Source organism: Microtus ochrogaster, linkage group LG5 (assembly GCF_000317375.1).
Source record: "Microtus ochrogaster isolate Prairie Vole_2 linkage group LG5, MicOch1.0, whole genome shotgun sequence".
Taxonomy (NCBI): Eukaryota; Metazoa; Chordata; class Mammalia; order Rodentia; family Cricetidae; genus Microtus; species Microtus ochrogaster.
In genome coordinates, this window is record NC_022031.1 from 23895982 (window position 1) to 23904409 (window position 8428).

The following is an 8428-nucleotide window of genomic DNA, read 5'->3' on the forward strand; positions in this document are numbered from 1 at the left end:
TATAAATTTTACATTCTAGCCCCAGTTACCCTTCACTACCCTTCTCCTACCCTCTCACATCCCCCATTGTACCCCCATCCACTCAGAGGAGGAGGTAAGGTCTCTTTTGGGAGTCAACAAAGTCAAGTACACCAAGTTGAGGCAGGACCAAGCTCCTCCCCCTTGTATCAAGGCTGAGCAAGGTATCCCACCATAGAAAGTGGGTTCCAAAATGCCAGGCCATGCACCCAGGGTATGTTCAGGTTCCACAGCCATGCCCCCCATAACAGATCAAGCCACATAACTGTCACCCACATACAGAGGGCTTAGGTCAGTCCCATGCAAGTTTCCCTGTCCCGAGTCCATGAACTCCCACAGCTCAGGTCAGTTATCTCTGTGATTTCACCATTCATGATCTTCACACACACACACACACACACACACACACACACACACACACACACCGCTTATATAATCCCTCCTTTCTCTCTTCAACTAAGCTCCAGGAGAACAGCCCCATGCTTGGCTGTGGATCATTGCATCTGCTTCCATCAGTTACTGGATGTCAGTTCTATGATAACAATAAGGGTAGTCACTAATCTGATTATAGGGGAAGGCCAGGTCAGACACTCTCTCCACTATTGCTAGGAGTCTTAGCTGAGGTCATCCTTGGTGGATTCCTGGGAATTTCCCTACCACCTTGTTTCTCCCTAACCCCATGATGGCTGCCTCTATCGAGATATCTCTTTCATTGCATCCCCTCTCCATCACTCTCCCAACTTGGCCATCTTGAGCCTCGCGTTCCCATCCCCCATCCCCTCCCTTCTATTCCCCTTCTTAGTTGACACAGAAGATCTTAACTATTTCCCTTTCCTGGGGCTGTTGGGACCAATTAAGTCCTGGCCTTCATCTGGATGTTGGGATTAATGAGTCCTGGCCTTCAGCTGCTTTTCCCTCCTAGAACCTTCTAATTAAAGTTACTAGAAGCTGTGCCTAGCTTAGAGGATCAGAGGATGGGATTTCCATTTGTTGGCCATTGACTGCAGTGTATTTAAGCCTACCTGGTGTTAATAAAGGAGGGCTTTGGTATCAGTATTTGAAAGTCTGCGTGTCGGTCTGTCTCTGTATTCTCAACCTCCAGCCCCTTGCCTGAAGCTCGCGAACTGGGTTCTAGCTCACAGAGCACAGACACAGGTGTGCGGTGCGCGACATGGGGCCCTTGATGTATGTCACTCTTAGGGTCCTCCTCTTTACCTAGCTTCTCTGGGGTTGTGGATTATAGCCTGTTTTCCTGTGCTTTACAGCTAGTATCCACTTATGAGTAAGGACATACCATGTTTATCTTTCTGGGTCTGTGTTACCTCACTCAGAATGTTTTCCTCTAGCTCTGTCCATTTACCTGCAATTTCAGGATGTCATTGTTTTTTACTGCTGAGTAATACTCTATTATGTAAATGTACGAGTTTTCTATATCAAAAGCGAACTTAACTGTAATTTGATTATTCTGACCTCAGTTTCCACTTAGAGACAGAGTCTGCAACAGTGCTGAACTGCTCACGAAGTTCTTACTCAAATATTTTATGATCTTTACAGCCAGAATGTTAATTCATTAACATAAAAGAATATTTTAAAATAATTACTTAATATTTTAAATTAATTTTTATATGGAGACATATGTGCTCACATACACAAGTGCCGCAGAGGCCAGAGGCATAGGAAACTTGGTGCTGGAGTCACTATGGTCCTGAGCCACCTGATGTGGGTGCTGGGACCTGAACTTGGACCCTCTGTGTGAACACTGTGCACTGTGCTGGGCCGTGCCCCAGTCACTAGAGAGACTCTCCTAAGACAAGGCTGGGGACCAACGTCTCCTGGGCTGCACTCAGATAGGTTAAAGGGACTATGTAGCTAACACTGGAGCTTGCTTCACAGCAGGAGTCAACACAGCACAGCACCTAACACAGAATATTTATTTTAATTTATTTTTAATTTGTTAAAATTTAATATTCTTCCCCTCTCCCAAGTTCCTCCTGATCCTCTCTTCCTTCCTCCCCATCCCTCAACTTTAAGTTCTTTTTTCAAAAACAAATAAAAATCAAAAAGAACAATAACCCCCCCAACCAAAAAAACAAAGTAAAACCACACCCCAAAAGAAGAAAACACACACACCAAACTGTAACCAAATAAAAGCACATAAAACCCTGTGGATTTCATTGTATGTTGGTCAGCTACTCCTCAACATGAGGCCTGTGCTGCAGTGATTAATATACCCATACCGTCTCACGCTATAGGAGAAAACTTATTTTCCTTCTCCCAGCCAGGATAAATGACAGTTCAGCTATTAACCTTTACCCTGAAACAGTGGTTCTCAACCTGTGTGTCCTGACCCCTTTGGTGGTTGAGTGGCCCTTTCACAGGGGTCACCAAAAATGACTGGGAACCACAAATATTTATAGTATGATTCATAACAGTAGCAAATTTACAATTATGAAATAGCAATGAAAATAATTTTTTGGTTGGGGGTCACCACAACGAGGAACTGTATTAAAAGTGTTACAGCATTAGGAAGGTTGAGAACCACTGCCCTAGTGGCTACATTTTCATTCATTATCTTTTAAAATATAACAAAATTAAATATAAGATAAAACAAAAGTTATCACATCAGAGTTGGAATAAACAAAGGAACAGAAGGAAACGAGCCCAAAAGAAGGCATAAGAGTCAGAAACCTGTTTGTTCCCTCACACGGGAATCCCATGAACACACTAAACAAGAAGCCATAATAAGCAGAGGACCTCATGCGACCCATGCAGGACCCGTGTGTGCACGCTGCCTCAGTCTCTGTAAGTTCATAAGGGCTTTGATCATGTTGACTCAAGGCACGTTTTAGAGGTAAGAGAAAATTACTCCATTCACTCAAAACCCACATAGACTTCTAAAGCTATCAAAAGGAACACTAGGGGGTTGGGAGGCCCGCTGCTGATCTTGCAACACCAAAGCCCTCCTCAGGCAACATAGTGCAAAGGCAAATAACCCAAACTCAGTTGCCAGTAACACATCAGATTAACTAATAAACCTGAACTAGATGCCCTTGAACTGAGATTACATGGTAGGTCAGCCTCTAAAGCTAACTAGCTGCTGTTCACGGCTGTTGTGCCAAAAATGAAACTCCACCCATCTACTTGGAACAAATAGCTGCATCACCAAGCAGGGGAGATTAATTCTGAGAAGGGCATGAAAGCACAGACACACCCCAAAGCCTGAGATCTGTGCATAACTCAAAGTTTTAATTGATTTCCACACCCCCAAGGGACTTGGAAGATAACCTCAGCTGAACATTAGCCACAAAAGCAGGATGTGCTAGAAAATATGGCCATGACTAAAAAACTGTCCAGCACACAGACTGCAAAAATAAGGGGCAAACAGACACCCTGACAAACAGACTAGGAAAGTGAAGACAGCAGAGGCCCACAGCATATCCCTGTCCCACATCGGCTCAGCACTGTGTTAAACCATGGGAAAGAGAAGCGTTCACAAGGTCAACTGAGCCTCCTCTTTCACACACAGAACCAGATGCTTATATCTTTCAGCGTCCAAGAACCAACCTGCTCTAAGACTGCTTTATGATCTTATTTTTTCCGCTTTGCCACTTGGCATCCCTTTTTTGTTTTATTTCATTTCAGCAGTCCTTTTACTTTCTCATAGTTTATATGACTAGACTTTACTTTTCTTCCCTTGATACAATCATCTACTTTTGTTTGTGCAGGTTTTTTTTTTCTCATTTCATTGTGCAATCTCTTTTCTTTTCTTTCTTGTTTGTTCTCTCTCTCTTTCTCTCTCTCTCTCTCTCTCTCTCTCTCTCTCTCTCTCTCTTTCTCTCTCGATCTCTCTTTCTCTCTCCCTCATCTTTTCCCATTATATTATAGCAATAATACATTGCTGACTAGCTGACTAATAGTATTTAAATTCTTGGATTACCAGTTTACCCTATTGTCAATTTAGTCACTCTCTCCATGTTGACAGCACAACTTTACAAAATTCTGACCTAAAACTGACAGAACATATATAAGATGAATGACTTTAATACAGCTCTCTGGGATAATAGGAGCACTCCCAGCAGACTGGTGATGGCACAGGACATTGCTGTTCGTCTGGTTCTCTCCCCACCACACACACACACACACACTTTTCCAATTAATCTGTTTTCCAATTTTTGCTGTTGTTTTGAGGAAGCCAACTCTACAAGCTTTATTTTAAAACAAGGTCACTTTCTTTGACCTAAGAGAGAGTCTGTTTGTACCACTTTGTTCACACTAATTTAAAAGAAATTGATAATGATGATTTCTTTTCTCTTCTGGTAACATACAAAGTACCTTCCAACACTGAGAGTGTTAGTAAGTATGGGTGAATATTCTAGTTAGGTTCTAGTTGGAATTCCATTCAGTGGTCAATAAAATCAAACTGAAGACCCAGATATAATTCCACACACCTTTAGACACCTTATTTGTACAAAGAAGCCAAAATAGACAATAGACACTGGGGAAAAGACATCATTTTCAACAAATGGTGGTGGTCAAACGAAACAGATGGCCATGTGTAGAAGAATGGAAATATCAACATCACCCTGCACAAATCTCAACTCCAATGAATCAAGGACATGAGCCTAAAACAGATACCAGGAAATTTAATAAAAATAAAGAAGTAAAGCGGGCTTAAGTGACTTGATGTGGGAGTGATTTCTTATTAATAAAGAAACTGCCTAGGCCCATTTCATAGGCCAACCCTTAGCTGTCTTTGGAATTTTCCTGCTTCATGGAAATGTCTGCTGGAAACTATGGGCCTGTAGGCCAAAGATGGATGCCCCAATGGTACAGAGGAACTTTGGGTGACTGTCCAGGCAGCGAGATGTCTCTGTCATTTCTAGAGTTTTCTTATTTCTTGTTTGCTTAGGTAATATTATATCCTTCTGGAGTCTTTGATGGAGTCGAAGAATGGATAGGTAGTTATAGTTTTCCATTTTTATGATAAAAGATAAAATAGATATAAATACTGTACCTGCAATTCTTACTTGATAACTGGTTTGTTATATGTAATTTTACTATGTTAAAGTTAAAGCCTTTCTTTTTTGTTTAAACAGAAAAAGGGGAAATGATGTGGGAGTGATTTCTTATTAATAAAGAAACTGCCTAGGCCCATTTCATAGGCCAACCCTTAGGCAGGCGGAGAAAACAGAACAGGATGCTGGGAGAAAAAAGTTGAGTCAGTGAGTCGCCATGGTTCTCACATTCCAGGCAGAAGCAGGTTAAGATCATTCCTGGTAAGCCAGCTTGTGGGCTACAAAGATTAATAGAAATGGGTTAGATCAATATGCAAGAGCTAGCCAATAAGAGGCTGGAACTAATGGGTCAGGCAGTGATTAAAAGAATACAGTTTCCGTGTAATTATTTCGGGTATAAAGCTAGCCTTGCAGGCGGCCAGGTGCTGGGGATGCAGCTCTGCCGCTCTTAATTCAACAGAGACTGCCATTCTGATTGATGTGAGATGGAACCTCAGTATAATTTTAGTTGCATTTCTCGGATGGCTACTGAGGCTGAACGTTTTTCAGATGTTTAATTGTAATTTATATGTTACCTTTTGTCAATGAATGGCTCACTTTGCTGTCCTTTCATTGATGAAGTTAGGTTATTTCTTGTTATTTGTATATTGTAGGCACTGATCCTCTTGCAGGTGTATTGTTAGAAAAGACTTCACTCTGTGAGCTGTTTCTTCACTATGCTTGCTGCTTCCTTGCCACACAGTAGCTCTCTCAATTTCATTAGTTCTCACTTGTTAAGTCATAGCTTTGTTTCCTGAGCAACAGGAGTCCTATTAAGAAAAACCCTTGCCTATATCAAGTGGTTTCTATAACTTCTACTCTGACAGTTCCAGAGATTCAGGTCACACTTTAAGATATTTGATTCATTTGGAGTTAATGTTTATATAAGACAAAAAAGATTGAGTTTCATTCTATTACTTGTGGATATGCAGCTCTCAGCGTCATTTATTGAAGGAGATGCGTCTTCTCCAATATATATGGATTTGGCATCTTTGTCACAATTCAGGCCGCTGTATCTCTGAGTCTAGAGCCGAGTCCTCAATCGTTTCTGCTAGTATGTGTATCTGATGCTTTGTTATTATGGATCTGTAACATAACTTGAAATTAGGAGACCTACAGAGATAGAAAATACAAAGGAGAAAGAACCACGGGGCTAACAGGCTGAGAGGAGGAATGTGGAATTTCTGTGATAGGCACCATTTAAGCCTGAAGAGACATGCTGTGCAGTATAGACCATCACTTTTGACTTTTCTAAATTCGATGTTATTGAGTTTTGAGTTTATGTGGAACTGGAGTTTCATACGGGAGCCCAAATAAGACAAAGAGGTATATAGCAAAATCTCTAAGCAAAATACTATTTAAAAATTATTATTAAGAATTAAATCCTTGCTGAAACCTTAGTGTATGGTTATCAATCAAGTATTTAAAATGTGATTAAAAGCTTCTCCCTGTCTGAGATAGTGACATGACTTTGGCCCAAATTTTCTGAACTGAAGAAAATCTTCTCACATGTATAATGAATAGATTTTTTCCCCCATATTCTTATCTGAATCTAGAATGCTGTTGCCAATTTAAAGTACAAACTTTGAACCATATGAGATTGGCTTTGTGCTTCGAAACTAATCTCAAGTCTAGATGCTGACAATGTGTCTCAACAAATCAGTCACATTTGTTCCCTGTTGTTATTGGGAGCAGTGAACGGTTCTTACATGTGTGACTTAAAACTGACAGATTTAATTTTTTTCTAAAGTAGCAATCATTAATAGAGGTCTTTTCTTTATTCAAGTAAACCTATTCATAAAACTTAGGATCTGTTTACATGTTAGGTTCTATACATCGAGGTGGTCACTGTAGACTTTTATTTAGTCTCTGCCACATACAGTTCATCGAAAAAAACACATATTGAGAATACATAAACAAGAAATACATGTTCTTAAGTTTAAACATGTAGTCTTTCTTCAAAATAAATTTATAATTATGTGGTGGTCTCAAATATTTTCTGGACTATTACGTATCAACATTTGGGGGGGGTGGTTGAAACAGGATATGTGTAATAGTTCCTAGTAGCCTGGAACTAGCTCTAGTAGACCAGGCTGGGCTCAAACTCACAGAGATCGTTCTGGCTCTGTGTCCCGAGTGCTGGGATTAAAAGAATGTGCCACCACCGCCCAGCTAAATACTAACATCACTGAAATTAAAATGGAAGACTAAGTCAAGGAGATACAGAAAGGAGGGAATATTAAGAGAAAAATAGAATTTGAAAGTTAATAATATTGTAGTCTAATGAGATATTTTAGAGGCTCTGGAATGTACTGAAAAAGTTGACAGGCAATTACAATCTTTAGTATGTGATTAAGTAAAAGGGTTTCTTATCTATGAGTTTGTGGATGTGTATTCTTGTGTGGGTGCATGCCAAGGTGCTACATGAATTTAATCATTACAACAGATGCACGAAGCACAGAGTTATTATGATGTAATAGCTGAAGAGAGGAACACAAAGAAAAAAAACCTGCTTAAGGTCTCATAACAAACAATGATTTAAATCATTGAATATCAGATGCCAGTCTTTTCAACTCCCATGCTCTTTTGCCTCCAGTGAAAAAGATCATTGCAGCAGTAGAAACTAAATTAGGAACAGAGACTGTTATCAGTATAGTGGCTTGAAAAATTTTTTTCAAAACTAGTCCCAAGATTACTTATAAATAACAATCCATTTTTAAGAGGTTTTATGCACTTTTTATATGGTTATTAGTAATCAGATAGTCTACATTTCTGCAGAAAACAATGGCAAATTTGCCTAGGAGCCAAAGCAGCTAACCATTTCCCCTTTACATATCTCAGAAGTGGTCTAGCATTCCTGAGAATGTGATTCACATATTATTTTATTAGAAATATATATGATAGCAGGACCTTCTTAGGAAGACAGGTGTAAACTCTTAATTTTCTTCCACTATCACATAGAAAAGGTACTTGATTTGCAATCTCTATCTATGAGCTAGGAGGAATTTATTACTTCAGTATATATTTAAATCTATTTGTATTACTTTGGTCAATCTGCCATGGGTAATAGTATCTAGAATCAATTTGATATGGAAAACGGAAGACATAAATCACTCTTTAGTCATCAAATTGAATAAATGATTATGAGACTTTAATATGTAAAAATGTCAATCAAGTTATCATTTTAAAATGGCATATCTAATTAGTCATCAAATATCATAGTATCTTACCCCATTTTCCCTTAGCCCCATGCCAACTCATCCCCAAGTTCCCAGGTTTTGCCCTGTAATCTTGTCTACTTCCCATATCCAGGTGGATGACTATATGTTTTTCTTTGGGTTCACCTTCTTATTTAG

The 8428-nt window shown here is 39.6% G+C and overlaps 1 long non-coding RNA gene across 1 annotated transcript in view; it reads right to left on the bottom strand.

Annotated features, from left to right (window-relative positions):
* Positions 1-8428, bottom strand: part of LOC113457730 — a 314883-nt gene that overhangs the window by 48898 nt on the left and 257557 nt on the right. The window lies entirely within an intron of this gene.